The sequence below is a fragment of the Solea senegalensis genome, linkage group LG6 (genome assembly GCF_019176455.1).
Source record: "Solea senegalensis isolate Sse05_10M linkage group LG6, IFAPA_SoseM_1, whole genome shotgun sequence".
NCBI classification, from domain to species: Eukaryota; Metazoa; Chordata; class Actinopteri; order Pleuronectiformes; family Soleidae; genus Solea; species Solea senegalensis.
Window position 1 is genome coordinate 13,150,270 of NC_058026.1, and position 17,883 is coordinate 13,168,152.

Below are 17,883 nucleotides of genomic sequence, written 5' to 3' on the forward strand. Positions count from 1 at the left end.
ATCAAGTATGAATCATGCATGCATTTTCTTGTGTGAATCCATTTTGTGACTCTATCCCTGTGAAATCTCTGGGAGGCAGGCCAAGTGTCTCTGGCTGAGCCATCACCATTCGCCGTGTGTCTGTTCTCTCAGCCACACAGAAGACAGATAGAACCACCAGTCTGCTCACCCCTCCATCGCACCAATGTAATCAGACCTCAGCAGCCATAAACCACTGACTATGGACACTCTACCCAGACACGCACACACAGAGAGAGAGAGAGAGACAGAGAGAGAGAGAGACAGAGAGAGAGAGACAGAGACAATCCAAACCTCGCAGACTGACAAATGAATTCAAGTGTAGACTTAAGTGTCAACTCATTTATAAAAATAGGCAATAGGAATGTTTCCGTGACTAAGAATAGACTCAATCTGACATCACAAATGTGAAATAAGTGCCGTCATATTGGCTCACACATATACACAGTATCTGCACCGGCTGACATATTCATGGAGAACTAAATTGAGGTGTTGAGCGCTGAGCGGTGGTTCTTCATAAGTTGAGACTTTCTGCCCAAAGGAGCGTAGCCCGATATGTCCCACTCTGCAACCACAGGAAGGATGTCTCCTTGCTAACGGGGAGTCTTAATCACGTCGCGCATGTCGTGTGTGTGTGTGTGCATGGATGGACTACCGTCTCATGTGTCTGTGAGTTATGTGGAAGCGTGTGTCTTTATCTCCCTTCCTCACGTCTCTTCCATCACTCTTTTTTGCACCTCCATCAGTGTCTGCCCCCAACCGCCACTGCCACTGCCAACTCTCAGGCCATTTTGTGTCTGTTTGTCTTTTGTTATCTTGTATCTTTTGTTCTCTCAGCAAACTAACACTTAAATGTCTCCCTCTCTCAGCCCCTTTCACTCTTTCTCTCCAGCTTTGTGGTGTGAACGATGGTGTATCACTGTGCTTTAGGAGATTTACTGCTGGATCCTGCCTCTGTCAGGTGTTGAGAGGAAAGGAAAGCGATGCAGGGCGGGAGAAGAGGGAGAAGCAGATGGAAGATGGAGCAGTACACAGGGAGATGAAGAACATGAGCGGCTTGGGGGAGTGGAATCAGAGGAGGAGGGCAAAGAAAGGGATGAGAAAAGGGAGGATAATGCAGGAGAGCGTACAATGAGGGAAAAAGTCAGGAAGACGCAAAGAGAGTGTAGAATAGAACAGAACAAGAGGTTACACAATGTTTTTTAAAGTAGTCTCTGGATATAGTTTGACAGAATGCCTCTCTGCTCAGATATATCTGAGCTTTTCTCTCCTTTGCTCTGTTTTTCACCTACACACACACACACACACACACACACACAAAAACAATCACACAGAAGCATAAACTCACAGAGTTACACACGCAGCTGAATCCATACTGTCAGTTCCGGGCAAAACTCACTGGCTCTCACACTTGACCAGAATCCAATTAGTTTGGCTGTGAGAATGCGAGGATTTCTTGATCTTACATTTTTGTTTAAAAACTGCTCCCTCACTAGAGTGAAGTGCAGTGGGCCTTGTGAGGGGTTAAAGTTGAGACTGAAGAGTCGCCCAGTGTGTTTAACCTCCTAATAGACCATTCACACTCTTTAATGGCCCCCAAGAGAAAACACACATCCATCTTCAAAGCCCTGCCTCACTGCATCAGAACATGTATGTGCACATGTATGCGCCTGTAGGAGTCATTAATATACTGCTGTGATGTAAACCTCTTTCCTCACTAAAATGTTATATAATTATATAATGTATTAGTGATACAACATTTGGAACATTTGACATCATTTTCTCGCGCGTACAATTTGTGCTCAGCGAGTCATGACTTATTGAATTAAATTTTGTAATATTTTGACTGATTGTTTACATTTACTGAAAGTACAGCAGTGCGTCTTTGTTCAGAGAATTGAACTTAATTGGCGATGGGGAGAATGTGTGTCTGTGTGTATTTAGCCACCATACAACATTACAAATGTCAGGAAAAGCTACTTTAATGAAATGCAAATTCCGCAGCAATCAAGTGAGCCATGCTCACGTCTAGAGCTGCACCTAACGATTATTTTCATAATCGATTAATCTGTCGATTATTTTCTCAAATAATCGAGTCATCGTGTGGTCCATAGTCAGAAGACTTTCTCAAACTAACCAAAATGATTCAGTTTCTAATTATTTTGTTTGTTATCTGGAGCAAAGAAACCAGAAAATATTTACATTCAAGAAGCTGAAACAGTCGGAAATCTTGTTTTAATCATGAAAAAAGCTTCTAACCGATTAATTGATTGTCAAAATAGTTGACGTTTAATTTAGTAATCAATTAATAATCGATTAATCGAGTAATTGTTTCAGTTCTACTCACATGTCAGCTTATTTTATGCTTAGAATCACCTCCCTTCTACCTCCATCAGCTGAGCTATTATACAAAACATCTCCTCCAGCATTTACCTCCAACTCAGTCAACATTAGCTAGGTTTTTATCAAAATGTACTGAAAATAGTTTTTTTGAAAATTTTGATTTAACAAAAAAAAAAAAAGTGCATTCATGTTTGTTTCCATTCAATGCTGCTAAGCAACTAATGGCATCATGAGCAGTCGGTGGAAGTAAGTGAAGTGTGCCAAGCAATTTTCTATATTTATTTTTATTATGATTGTCGTCACATTTGCTTTTATGAAATATGACGTCACACAGTATTGGGGGTTTACTCATCGGTCCACTCATGCCGCCTCTTTTCCACCGTATCATGCCATTTCTCCATCTTTCCGCTGCAGTGAAATGCAGAAGGTGGAGAGGCGTTTTCAGTCATGTGATCCTTTTTTTTTTTCTTTTTTTCAATGAGTCTGTTTTCCATTGCACTTCTAACTCTTCAATTCTCACTGCTTTTCCCACCTCCCTCAAGTTTAAAAACGTGCGTGATATTTAAAGACTTTATTTTTCCGTGCGCCCACAGCAGTGCAGAGCACTTGTTCAGTCCTCTCACAGAGACTACGGCGCAGAGTCTGTGTTGACCCGACACAAACCAGCCTTTAAACGCATAAATCAACAGCTGGGTGTTATCAAGCGCTTGCACATAAAGTGCAACTGCATGTTGTTGTGCAAGGCCAAAAATACCCATGAATCAAATCAACCCATGGTGTTGGGTTGTACCGGTGTGGGCGTGTGGCTACAGGTAGGAGAGATTTAAAACCATTATCGTCCAACACGTAGTACACCAGGTTTCTCCTCCTTTGAGGAAGGATTTTTATCACATCAGCAGTAATTTGCCCCTGCATCTCGACACTTATGAGGTATGCATTAGAATCAGCACACTGGTACGCAGCACCGAGTGCTACGTTACAAACACATTCTGCATTATTCACAGAACCAAATCATCACTTTATAGGAAATACAGATTCCTCTGTGTTTTCCTTCTCGGCGTGACTTGATATTCTAATGCTGCCCTGCAATCACACCACCATGCATGTCTTGTCGGTCTTGTACTGGTGGTCAGGTTCACACTATGTTAAACTGTCAGTGACGACAATGCTGGCAGCAGTGTCGGAACAATCTGGACACCTCATGTCATTAAATCATGGCTCAGCCTCACAATGTTCCTGCTCACAGTGACTGCCATTTTCCCGTTTAAAGATACATGAGAATGGTTAATAAGAGTGAATGAACTGAATCAAGTGGAGCCCAGTCCAGTTAAATTTCCACTGTGTCAGAAGTGGTGTAGAAACAAGTACCCTTATATTGCATGATTGGTTGATTATTAAGTAAGTGTGTGTGTGTGATCGCTTTGATTTTTTTACTGCTGCGAAGACGACAAGAAACTGCATGTATTTGCGAGGATAAATGTTTTGCTGCAGCTGAACAAGAAGCTGACTAGTGTGAAATTGTTTGTGTCAAATTTAAAAACTAACAACTCTTGAGAGCAGATTTGGAAAAAAACACAGATGAACACCATGAGAAGTGCATTCAGTTTTTTTTTTTCGATGGTCATGGTGTCGAAGAGACAGGGAATTGGGGATATTGCATGCACTTAAGGGCAAGGGTGGACAGAGTTGAACTGTGACCCACTGCATGTGCTCGGCCCCCTAACCCCTCAGCTGTCGGGACACCCTAACTAGTGTGGGATATCTTCCGAGTTTAACCTGGGGCATTATTGCTGTCTTTAAAAGTCATGCATGGCACCACCAAAAGTGAAGGTTTGTTTGACTAAAAAACTGCCGTGTGAAGGATCATTCATTTAATTTGTCCCGTGCTGGTCGTTGGAAACATTGCGATGGCCCTTCTGTCGTTCGATTGTGATGTAGTTAGCATGCGTACATGTATGAATGAGGCATTATGTACTGTGGACATAGCCAGAAGACGTCAGAGGGGAGATGAATTGAGAGACGGAGAGCAGAAACAGGAATGGTTTGAGGCTCCCATCTGTCAGAGAGATAGGAGACGCAGGGTGGAAGATGGATGGAGTGATAGAAGAAGGGGGGGTGGGGGGGGGTAATTGACTAATAGCAGAATGTGGATGAAGAGACACAGGCTGTGAGACAGACAACAAAAAGGAAGGAGGGAGGACAGAGGGACAGAGAGGAGGTGGAGAAGAGGAGACGGAGACAGACAGAGGAAGTGAAAGACGCCTGAGAGGGAGAGAGTGTGTGGGTGAATGTGAGAGCAGTGTTAGCTAACTCGTCTGTCAATCTGAATCTCTGATTGACACCCCGGGGTCCAGCGCTCCGCTCTTGGCTCACTGGTTTTTCCTGTCAGGATGTGGGGCACGAGGTCACACATGCACACACAGACACACACACACACACACACAGTGAGCGATACATACTTTCTGTGACCTTTCACATGGACACACACATCATGACATAGTTAAAAAAGTACAGCCAAAATATTAGTATGTGCATAAAGGCATCTTTATTTGGGATTAATTAATGGCAGGGATAGTCAGTGTCACGCTGGAGTTATGATGGTTATAAAGGACAAAGTGACTTATTTAGTAATGGATTAATAATCAATTAATGGTGGCAGCACTATTCTAGGTCTTAAATTCAAGGTCCACAGGCCACATGTGGAACCTTTAATCCATTTCATGTGGCCCACCACTTAATATCAAGTTGTAATTGAGTTATTTTGTTTAGTAAAAGATTATTTTTGCATCACAAATACATTGTTAATGTGAACTACAGTATATATTGTTCCATCATGTTCATTGACTGGCCCCTTACTGACCAGACTAAATGCTCAGTGGCTCCACGGTCATTTGCGTTTGAGATCCTCGTCTGTTTGCATAATGTTAATAATACGTAGCCTGTATGAAACAAAGAAGGCAACCAAATGGGAACTCCTGCAAAGTTCACATGCTGTTGCGTTAACATTTGTGAAGTAGATATTGTGTGACCTCACTTGTCTTGCGCTCAAATAAGCAAAAAAATCTAAAAGCCTTAAGTAACTTTCTGAAAATTACTAAATTGAATCAATTTGATTCTTAGTTAAGATGAAGAATTGAACTTCTGCGTATCGTTCTGCGTATCGTTCTCCTCTGGCGTTCACTCCTGCTGACTGGGCCGTAACCTTTGACTTTTGACCTTTGACCTTTTCACTGTCAGCAGTACAGCGCGCTACGCTACCTTTAAAATGTCCCTTTAAGAAGAGCTGGCCGCTTGAATGTGTGTGATTCTGTATTTGTTGATGCGGCCGTTTTTGTTGTTTATTATTGATCCTTTCCCTTCTACATAAGTGCATACATACACCCACACATACACAGCCGTGGCCTCTACGCCCGCACTGCATGTCTGTCATTAAGGCTGAGCTGCTTTGTGTGTTTGTCTGTGTCTCTTGACATTAGAGTTCTAAACTGGCCACTGTTTGTATTAATGTGAAGCACATGGTGTGTCAAGGTCTCCTTTTAAGCATTTTCCATAGTGTTCAACTGAATGTCCCACTGTTAAGATGGAGTTGGCTGATTTGTCATCATGACATGTGGCCCGCTGTACGTATAAAACCAAAGTCATCTAATAACAGATGAGCTTTGCAAAAATCATATTGAAGTGACATGAGCTCATTGTTTATATATTTTCTGGGCTGGAAATTCTCACTGAAGTTTTAATGTGTGCACACATTTACTTAAATGCATCTATTGTGATTTTTTTTGCATATGCAATTAGATAAGAAGGTTATCCTAATGCTATCATGTATCCACAAGCATGATTATTAAGCTTATTTTAAAATGTTTACTTTGAGTTTGAATGAAAGCTGGCGGGGTTTTTGTTATATGTTACACCTCAATCATAGATTTTAATTAAGTAAAAAAAAACCTGTGCCATATCAACTAGTTTTATGTACAGTATATTCAATATATAACACCTTTTTTAACCAGTGGTTATTACCTCTATTGTACGGCCTGCTGCAATATTCAAATCGCAGGAGGCTCCAAAATGAAGGGAGCATCTTTGTCTCTCACAGATCTGCACAAATATCACACAGTGATCATTTTAAATGTGTTTATCGAATGAAAGTTTGTAAAAAAAAAAAAACGCAATTAGATATTTATACAAAACCGTCCAGCCCTAATTGGCAGCAGTATGAAGTATGACATTTTTCGTGTTACATGTTGTATCTGTGAAGCTGTGCAGCTATAAAGTGCAGTGCATACACACTAATGAGAGGAGGCGTCCATCTGGCTGGTTGTGCATGTGTGTGTTCAAAGTTTGTGTGCGTGTGCGTGTGTGTGTGTATATACACCAGTAGGGGTTTGTGACTAATGGGGTCATAATTGATGCTGAGTCAGGATTACTGCTGATTGCAATGGCTGGATACCGACCTAACGAGTGCTCTAATATGCATACACACATACACACACCCTCTCACTGTCTATTCCCCTCTCTCTCTCTCTCTCTCTCTCTCCCTCTCTCCCACTCTTACACACTTTCATTTCTTTTAGGCTCTCATAGGTGCACTTATGCACATAAACCTCCCACCTCAGCTAATAAACTTATTCACCCAGACATCCCTCTCACAGCCTCTCTAGACCTCCTTTGCTCTTTTTATCGACACACACACACACACATGCACACTTTGAGCTCTCTCTCTCTACATATTTATATATATATATATATATATATGTATTTATATACATATACATATATAAATGACAGATGGCATGTGATATTTTGAGTACACAGTCACTTGCACTGACAGTGCTACAAATGATCCTTACACACCTAAAACAAAACATATGTACAAACTCAGGCTGTCAATAGATAAATAATAGAAGAAAAAAAACAACTAATTAATCTCACATTTTGCAATTTGTTAATCTAGATTAATCGCAATTAAATGTTTGCTTGTCTTTTAATGACTAATATGAAGGCACACAGGGTAGGTGTCCAAGTGGAAATCGCCCGGCAGCTGCCAGGATATTACGGGCACTATCGGTGTCTAGAGTGTCGAGGAATTCCTCTGCAGAGGTCTCAGCAATTAGTTGCGTTTTTTTGACAGTAAAGGCAAAGGATCGCACTTTCTGTCATTGCAGTGAATGGTGCGTTTGTTTTATCGATAAAAAATTAAACCTTCCGCCCAACAAAGTTAACGCGTTAACTTTGACAGCCCTCGTTCAGATACTTGCACATACAATACCATACACTACAGTACCCACACAAACTTAGAGACAGAAAAAAACAAAGTGTGCACAGGCAAATAAAATATGTAAACATAAGGTTTGTTTGCATCACATCAATGAAACAAAATGGGAAATAACTGTGTCCAGTTGCATGACTCTGACTAGGTAGGGACAAAGTCTGACCACAGAAAAAACTGTTGTTAGACTGTAACAGAACCTGAATTGTCTCCCAGCAATTAGGCCTTTACCATCACTATCACCACTATCATGAATGGTTTTTTTTATATGGTCTTCTATTTTATCTTGTATTAATCTTTTAGATTTAGCCTACTTAGTTTACTATTCTATCGCTGTAACACCACAAATAAAGTCACATTCTAATTTTCATGTACCATTGCAACCTGTATATTTTGGTTTTGCTTGGTTTTGAGTAAAATATCAAGTTTTTTTGTTTGTTTTGCTTCATTTCAGGCCCCACTATTTTACTAACATTATGGTTCCAGGGGCGACAGTGTCCATTGTTGGTCATCTAATATGGTCTGGACTGATATGTAGCTGATGGACATTAACGGTTCACATGAGGATATGTTAAAAATACTAATGTTTGAACACACACACACACTAACACACACACACACCCCACACACACACACACACACTGAGCTGAATTGGCACAAACCGTAGTTGTGGTGCATTTCTTGCCCTGAGCACAGTCTAGTGCTGTAGTGTTGCAACATTCTGCCAAATATTTTTTCCCATTGAGGAAAGAGAATATTTAACATTTGCATAATCCAGTTAAAATTCATACACATTTTTAATTGCTTGAAAATCCACTTGTATATAAATATAGATTACGTGAATGAATGTAATCAAAATGTCCATGTGAACAGTTAAGTTGTATTCATTGATTCACAAAGTCAACTCATGCGTGCTCAAGTAACACACAACTGAACATTCCACCGTAAAGTTGCTGGTAGCTGCTCGTTGCTTTTGATTAGATCCAATTAGATTAGATCTAACAAGCATGTGAAAAGCCAGAGGAAAAAAAAGCTTTTGTTCACCACTTGCTCTTCCAAAGGTTCCTTTGTTTGGATAGCATTACCATTTAAAAAAAACAACAGCAACTGCGTATTATACTTGGACAACTTGTGCTGCATCCACAGCTGAAGACTACAGCTGCGTTCTATAACTGTGCCTATTAGAAGAGCTCGGTCTCTGCACGCTCTGCAACTTTTCCTCCAAAGACACGTTTAGAATGTGGCTTCATTTGATCACCACAAGTAGATGAATGCATTCAAAACACCTGTACCTGTGTACATTCATCTATACTGCTTATTCATTCATTCATTCTTTCCTCCACACGCCAATCGCAGCTGACATAGGGCGAAAGGTGGGGGTCACACCCCGCACAGATCGCCAGTCCGTCACAAGCATCCACTCTCACACTCACGCCTACGGTCAATTTAGACGTGTCCAATTTACCCAATTCCCACATCTGCATGTTTTCGGAGAGGATTTTAAGTAATACAGTACAAAAAATGCTCCACCCAATAATCTCCCTTCCCACCTTTAAGTGACCCTCTGTCTTCCCCTTTGGCACCACCAGCAGTCACAGTCATATGTCTCTGCAACTTGTGGACAGATTACCATGGATATTGATGGACATTGAAAGTCTTTGAAGTGTGGTGATCCACTGACTTCATGTCAAGGTGAATTGCTGACATTCCCCTTGAACGCATGCAAAATCAAGCAACTCAGTTTAACTTCTGAGTCTGCGTAAGACCCCTGTTGTAACAGGCTCGTCTGCTGTTATTTGCGGTACGACAAAGCCTCACTGTGTTCTGAAATTGTCTTTGTTGCTGTGCTCGTGTGGAGTCCTCTCAAAAATGGACTTGATATCGTAGCTCTGTGATCACCCTGCCTCCATGTCATGAATAAACAAACATTCACAGTGACATCGTCTCCGACGTTTAACACCACAATTAGACATTTGCCTGTTTCCTGAGCACATGTGGTTCCATCATTAAGTCCCTCCGAGGGGGTTCAATTCTCAGAGCATCACAAACATGAATCTGCGTAACAACCTTTCCAAACGGATCCATTAAGTTGTTTGTGTAAACCCCTTAATTGACACATGATATGACGGTGAGGATCGGAGCAGCACGTCGTTCGTCTCTGCTGGAGTGTTTATTCAGTTGTGTACTCTGTCTTAGTAGTGTGTGTGTGTGTGTGAGTGTGTTTGTTGTGTCCGTGTTTGGCTGTGCATCCCGGAGTGATTCTCCTTAAGCACATGAATAACACACTCAGACATGTTAATTCTCAGTAACAGCTCAGCAGTGTGGTCCCAGGGTTTCAATCAAAGAGTGGTATGTTCAAGTTTGATGCAAACACACTGTAGTGTCAAAATAAAATCTTTCATGGAGTTCCTCTGGTCTGGCCAGAAAATGTGATGTCACACTGCCTTACTTTCTTCTGTCTTCCTCTTGTGGGCTTATTTATTTATTTTTTTAACTCCTAGTGCATCCTTGCAGTGGGAATAATACACAACTCTTATATGGACAGGAGTGTGTGTTTATAGGTCACATCTTCAGGCTTTGCGAAATGCATATTGTCGTCTTCATTTTATATCGCAGATTTTTTTATCTTCAGTCACAAAAGTCACAATACGGGCAATTTCTCTTCTATTGTTGTTCCCGAAAACGAGCTGAGCAAACTTTAATGTGTGACGTATTTCCAAATTTCCCAAATTCAATACGATTTTTAAATATTTGAGTACTTTTTGCGCAGGTGTGTTTATATAGTTGGTGAAAATGTGAACAAAAATCATGTCCATAGGTTGTGCTGAAAAAAAGGTTATAAGACAATCGCACATTCTTATAGCCCCTGTATATATGTTTCAACATAGTGATGGAAAGAAGCAGTCTAAAGAAATTCAACCTCTTTCACACAAACTTTGTGGTGAACGATCATTTTGACCAAAAAGAGAAAGCAAAGAAATCATAATGCCTGTGGAGGAACCGATTTTTTAAAATAAGAGTGAACTTGTGAGAGGAATTTTTCTCTTACATTTCATCACTTTGTTTGACTTTATTTTCTCTTTCTCTCGCCATGTCCTCACTCGTTTAACATTCCAACTCACTTCAAACTTCAGTTCTAAAGCACAGCTTGCCCTAAGTATTGGGATTCACTGTGTAAGCTCATCTCATTATTCCCATTTGTGTGTGGATGTGTGCGCGTGTGCGTGTATGCGCGCGTGCTTCATGTATGAGTGTAGCACTGACTGTGAGAGCGTGAGTGAGTGATGGGCGCGTAAGCCCCCCTCTCTCGCACTCTGTTTGAAATAAAGCGACAGATAATCGCAGGGCTCTGGCGAAACGAGCTCATCTGAGCGCCAATCGATACGTGTGCCACAGCTTCAAAGCAACCCTTCAAAGAGGAGAGGAATAGCCATACACTCTTCGTGCTCTGTGTGTGTTTGTGTGTGTGTGAGAGAGACTGAGTAAGGGCAAGACAGCCAGAGCAAAATGTGTGTGTGTGTGTGTGTGTGCGCGCGCGCAGAGTAAGAGAGATCGGAAGTAAGAGTGCAAGGGAGGAGGGAGTCGGGGAGTCTCTTTGTGCAGATAAAAACTGTTTTCATTTGGTAGCAAATATTATGGTAACACAGTTGACATGCAAACTGCTTGTGATGCAACTGATGTCGCTATTTAAATTGGACAAAATAATTGTTTTGTTAGCTGGTAACCTCCTGGTATTATGGCTCTGTCATCTTTTATTCAGCAAACTGGCTGCAGCTGGGGCCTTTGTTAAAATGAGGAAACACACACATGCGCACACGCACACGAGCACAAACACACCTCTCTCCTTGACACACAATGTATTCTCCAGCCCTTTACCTCAACCGTGCAGCTAAATAAATATTGATGTGGCAAGTACAGCGTAGGTGATGTTAAAATGGGTGCTGCTGAGATGCGGATGTGCACTACCCAGTGGTTTTGCCTTTGGCTCCCCATCAAATGTACCCCACTGGTTGGTCGATGAGGTGTGGGAGTCACCTGGATAACTTTCTCGTCCTGAACACCAGACCTTAAATGCTGCACCCTAACCTTTTACTCTGCATGAACCATGAAGGTGGAACTATGATTATGATTATCTTAAAAAGATCCAAAACTGATCTCCAATGACTTTCTAATTGTGGTGCATATGCAGTAATCTAATCTCACTCTACCAGTGTGTGAAATACAGTATATGTGCGGAAGAGAAGGATGATGAGAGAGCAAATTATATATCGGGAATAAATCTGCCTCCTATGAATAGCAGTCTTGTATAAAGTACCATTAAAGGGATACTTGAGTAAAAGTACATGTATCTTAACAACAAAATTAAAGTTAAAGGCAGAAGTTAACACCACTTTTTATAATATTACTTAAGTAAAAGTCTTTATTTTAGTCTTCATTTACTGTACTTAAGTGTCAAAGGTAATTTTATGATATAAAATGTACTTAAGTTTTAGTAAAAGTATTAAAAAAGTTAGGAATGAGCCATGGTGGCTCAGTGGTAGGGCCAGTTGTCTCAACAGGAAGGATGTGGGTTCAGTTCCTGGCTCTGCTAGTCTATATGTGACCTTGAGCAAGGCACCCATGTTGCAGTGTGAATGGGTATGAAAGATGTGTGAATGGCTGAATGGCAAAATGCAGTGTGTAACAGCTTGATATAAATACAGACCATTACCAACTCTTCTTCTTCTGATTTTATTTGGTAGTAATGAGTAACAAAGTAAAATACATACGTGAATGTTGTACTTAAGTACAGTAACAAAGTATTTTTACTTTGTTAGGTTAGGTACTGCATTTGATTTGTTCGGCCTATTTACACCACTGTTATTTTAACCTTGGCCATAACGGTGTTACTTTTTCTTTTTTCAGGTTTGAGAATCACTGGTCTAGGTCCTTGAATGCAACTTGTATTAGGGCTGAACAATTAATCGAAACATAGTCAAAATGACAATATTATATACAATATTATAAGTATAATAGTCATAATTCTACAGACTGATCTGTATCCGTATCTTTGTTTCACACAGATCGGCACAAACATCACACAGCTGTCATTTTAAATACGTTACTCAAGTGAAAATGAGAATAATTATGCATTGTAATCGCAATTAGATATGTATGTAACATCGTTCAGCCCTTAACTTGTATGCATCTCATTAGCGACCTGTTCTTACAGCTCTCAGCATAACACGCTGTGGACTTCACATCACTCTCGCTCTCGCTCTCATTCCCTGCAGTTTTCTGCGGCGGTTTGTTTTCTTCTCTTGTTGTTGAGAATTGACAAATGTTATTCAGACGAATGGTAATTTAAAGGAGGTTTGACTGGAGTCCTGTCGCCTTTTTTTTCCCCTCCCTCCTGAAGACAGCAGTGAAGGTAGTTTAAATAAAGCACATGCTACTGTAGGGAAGGCTGTGTGTGTTCATGCATGGGGGGTTGGGAGTTTGAAGGGTGTATATGAATAATTATCATCGGATAATCCCCTGTGACTATCTAATAGCGTTTTTTTTTACCTGAAATGCTCTTCCCTACTCATAACCCAAACGTAAGTCTAATTATTATACCAAGATGAAGTCTGTCACTTTAAAGGGTGTGAGAAAGTGAGGACTGGCTAAACTTTCTCTCCCTCTCTCTCTCCAGTGACCTAAAAATCACCCCCACAATGCATCAACACTCAAATACACATACTCGCGCGCACATTGAGCGACACTGACAGGAGATAGTTGTGTGTGTGTGTGTGCTGTGAGTGAAGCTGAGAACACACTATATGGTAGAAACTGTGGGAAACTTAGCAGAGCGGGAAAGGAGAGGAGTGCAGGGATGAGATAATGACAGAGTGAGAAAAGGGAAGTGCGCGGAGATGTGTTTCTGTGTGCGCGGGAGAGATTCCCGAACCGCACTGTGTTTAGCTGCGCCATCTCACCTTCATCAAAGTGAAAATGAGAATATATTTTTGACTCAGTGGTGCAAAAAAAAAAAAACTTGTCTGGAGTCGTGTGCACGAGTCGTGAGTGTGATAGAATACATATATGCATTTCGGTGCGAATGTGAAAATGTGTAAAGTGTGCATGTGTGTTGTAAGTGTGTGTGTGTGTGTGTGTGTGAGAGTATTTTTGTGTGTCAGCATGTCTAATTAGCTGAGACAAGCAGGTGTAAAACAGTAATTAATGACACAACTGACTGACTTCATTATCTCCACATGAGCTTCTCAGGCTGGCTGAGCAAGCGCGCACACACACACACACACACACACGCACCCGCGTGTATATTTGAAAAAAACAAACAAAAAAAGCCTCCTGTATGTGAGTGCGAGACAGTGCAAGGTTGGCTACAAAATAAGTAAGTGGACACAGTCATCACACACGTCGTCGTGTGGCCACTCAAACACTCATTTAGTTTGCAAATGGACTCATTACTAATGAACAAGCTGCTTTAGAGCAGGCTGAGCACACAGTAATGGTTTGGCCGTCCTCCAGAATACAGACACTACAGCACACACACACACACACACACTGACAGAGATTGAGAGTGAGTGTCCAAAAGCTCCAATTACTTTCACATCCAATGTAAGAGAACAAGCTAGAAAGCTAATTACAAGTTCCTCACATGTATGGGAAACATTGAAGCGCACACACTCACTCTCTCACACACACACACACGCGTTTCAAACCAGAAATAGAAATGTCTCTCCCTGTGATTGCCTGCACGTTTACAATGATCTCGTTAATAGATATACGGCTGCGTCACCGTATTATTACCATAAGTCATGATTACAAACCTCGGAGTCCAACGGTCCTTATTGAATCATCAATAAGACTGTATAATTTAGTGATTCCAGTTTAAGCCTTATTGATTTACACTTCAGTACACTGCCAGGCTCGAACGAGATCAACTGATATTGATGCCGTTAAATGCGCCATGTTGTCATTCAGTAAGTGGAATAAATATGTTTTTTATTTACAATTCAAGTGCTATCAGTCTTCACTGATGATGATAGGCCGAGACATAAATATTGCTAATGCTTGTTTTCTCTCTCTCTCTCTCCCTCTCTCTCTCTCTGTCTCTCTGTCTCTCTCTCTCTCTCTCTCTCTCTCTCTCTCTCTCACACACACACACACGTTCTCTCATTTTCTCTCTCTCTCTCGCTTCCTGTTGAGTGAGATTGCAGTGATTGGACAGAGTAATTGGTCCTAATGAAGATGTCAACAGTCTGTTTCTTTCTCTCTCCATTAAACACAACTGGATTAGATTTACTGTGCTTACTCTAACAAGTTAAAGACTCCATCAGTGGGCTACTTTACACACACACACACACACACAGATCGGCATAGCTCAGTGGATCAATGGCCTCTTGGTCAATGTCTCCTTCGGGAGAGTAATCTATCTGCACCTCACTAATGAAATGTGTGTGTGTGTGTGCGCATTTTTCTGCATGTGTGTGAGGTGATGAGGGTGTAGTTTGATTGCCTTTGTGCGTTCATGGGCACTGGTTTGTGTATGGATATGGTGTCGTTTATTAGCAGATTACATATTTCTACATGCATCCTGACATTAAAAAAGATGATATTTCTATAGATTAAATGTCACGTCTGCTGAGTTAACTTAACACGCAGTTTTTTGTGTGAGTCTGCAAGTACAAGTACAAGAAGTAAAATGTGTGAAAAAGCAACGTTATTTGTGATTTGTAAATGGCACGTGTATCCACTTGTATCCAGCAACTCATACATGTATTGTTTTGGTTTTATTATATTTCCTGAGATACAGTTTTCTCAGTGATGTCACGGGGGATAGGCGGTGGTACACCCTGGACAGGTTGCCAGTCCATCACAGGGACACATGTAGAGACAAACAAACCATGTCCAATTTGTGTAATCCTCAAATCTGCACGTCTTTGGACTGTGGGAAGACACTGGAGAACCTGGAGAAAACCCACAAACACAAAATGATCAGACCACTGAGAAAATAACACAAGTATTTTAGAAATCTTTCAAAAAGCTTTTTAAAACTAAAAATGTTATTGTTGTTTATTTGGCGAATAACAAACTGAATTTACATTTTTTTTATACCCAAATGTGAGCTGGGCTTCTTCTGTGTGAAGATTTTTCTTTTTTTTTTGTAAAACAGTAAATTTGATTTTTAAAATCATTAAAAATATCATTTTGGTTAAAGAGCTTCTGTTTACTGGTGTATTAACCTTTATAGAAACGTAAAAAAAATGATTTTGATCATTACCAAGGCTATTAGTTTAGGCCAGCCATGGCATAAACCTTATGTTGGGTGGTGTCTAATACATGTGTTAAGCGCTGTTTACGTATACGGATGTCAACAGAGCCATTTCCTGACAAAATGGTGTTGCTGTAGTTGCGTGACGTCATTTACCAGAGCTCTACACCTGTCTTTTCCAATGTCTTTATTTATCATCGTACTGTGCATTCAGGCCGCCTTTGTAGCAGAAAAACAAAACGGTCCGTGGATTCTTCTCTAATGACCTTTTCAGAGAAGACGCAGAGAGAGCTACTTTATTAGCTATAGCCAATTTATGTCAAAAACTACGTGTATGTAACCTTTACAGTATGTTTAGCAGCATTTCCAAGGTATAATCGTGTTACAACTTTTATTTCTAATTTCTAATTGGATTTCATTTTAATTAAAATCATTTCCTGATTTCCTTTCGTGTTGTTTTCTGCTGAAGTCAGACATGGACCAGTAAACTCACTCTGTGCCATGTGTCTGTTTAATTGTGAGGTTGTTTTCGTCATCGCTTTCCAAGGCTTCATGTATCGCAGCCAGCAGAGTGTGGCAATGTGAAGTACAGTAGGTCAGTAGTTGGCAGAAAACAAGCCAAACACCCAGTAAGCCAGCATTATCTCCTTACTTCTCACTCCAGTCTCCACTGGGGTTGACGAAGTCTGGAGCTGCAGGGGAAAAAAAAAGAAAAAAAAAAAGGAGTAATGTTGTACAGGATCCAAGCGTTCAGCAAATCCATGAGGGCTATATCTGGAACATCGTTTTGTTTGTTTGTTTAAACTTTGGAAAGTTGTCTCTTTAAACAGCCTGCCCGAAAGCAGAATTGAGAACAGCCTCTGCAGTTTTTTGGTTGTTTTTTTAATGATGGAGAGTCTTTCAAATATAGATATTCAGTGGAGCGGAATCAGTCTCACTTTGCTTCCTTCTGTTAATCTATTCCACATTCTTTGTCAGAACTGTCAAAAACCACCTGCTCGACTGTAAAATGTGCAAAAGTAGAGATTATTATTTATTATCCTCGAATAAATTAGTTATGTATTAGGTTGGTGATGATTTGGTGATCGTATAGTAAACTTGATCTATAAACTGAGATCAGGTCAGCTGCATGTAGAAACTAGCAACTAGTTTCATAATCAATGAATCTCTTGGTCATTTTCTTGTTTAATTGAGTACTAGTTTGGTCCATAAAATGACACAAAATGTTGATCAGTGTTTCTCAAACCTGGAAATGATGATGTTGACAAATGTCTTACTTTGTCCAGAAACCAAAATGAACCAGTTTTAGTGATTTCTTTGTTAAATGGAACCAAGAAACCAGAAGATATTCACTTTCAAGAAGCAGAAAAAGACAGTTCAGACAGCTTGTTTTAATTATTAAAAAAAAAAACCCGCTCAAATCCGATCAAATGGATTATCAGAACAGTTGAATATTGGAATCTATTAATCGTTGCAGCCATATTTGCATGTACTGTATTTGACAAGTGACATGTTTGTAATGGTAGCGTAATCTGCATCACAATGACCCGGCTCTCTCTCAGTCCTTCAGTGATCTTTGAGGACTGTATGCTGGAGCTATTTGACCTTTTGGAAAGTTGTTGTTTTGCAAATGCACCATAAGCCTATCTAATTAATTTTTTCTTGTTCCTTTCTCTCGTCTCTGTCTCGCCCCCTTTTCCCTTCTCTCTTTTTCTCCTACTCTCTGCAGTTTCTCGTGTTAAGGGCTTCTTAAGGTAAGAGACTGACGTCATCTTTTTCGCCTCCTGTGTTATTCCCCCACCTTTTCCTTTTCTTTTCTTTTTTTGTTTCAAACTTGTATCAACACAGCACGCTATCACCACTTGGCACAGTATGTGCATCATGAAACAATCTGTGTCCTCACAAAAATTTGGCTCCGGTTTTTGTTCACTGAAACACAATAACATTGTGTTAAGATAACAAAGAGACATACTGGGTATAGCACTCCCACTGCTCGCCC

The 17,883-nt window shown here is 40.5% G+C and overlaps 1 protein-coding gene across 4 annotated transcripts in view; it reads left to right on the top strand.

Annotated features, from left to right (window-relative positions):
• The window catches only part of LOC122770479 (receptor-type tyrosine-protein phosphatase delta-like), a 105,665-nt gene that overhangs the window by 8,547 nt on the left and 79,235 nt on the right, over window positions 1-17,883 (top strand). For all 4 annotated transcript variants that reach the window (XM_044027355.1, XM_044027353.1, XM_044027352.1 and 1 more), the window contains exon 3: window positions 17,614-17,638. The gene's annotated coding sequence lies outside the window, so the exon portion shown is untranslated. The remainder of the gene's footprint in view (window positions 1-17,613; window positions 17,639-17,883) is intronic.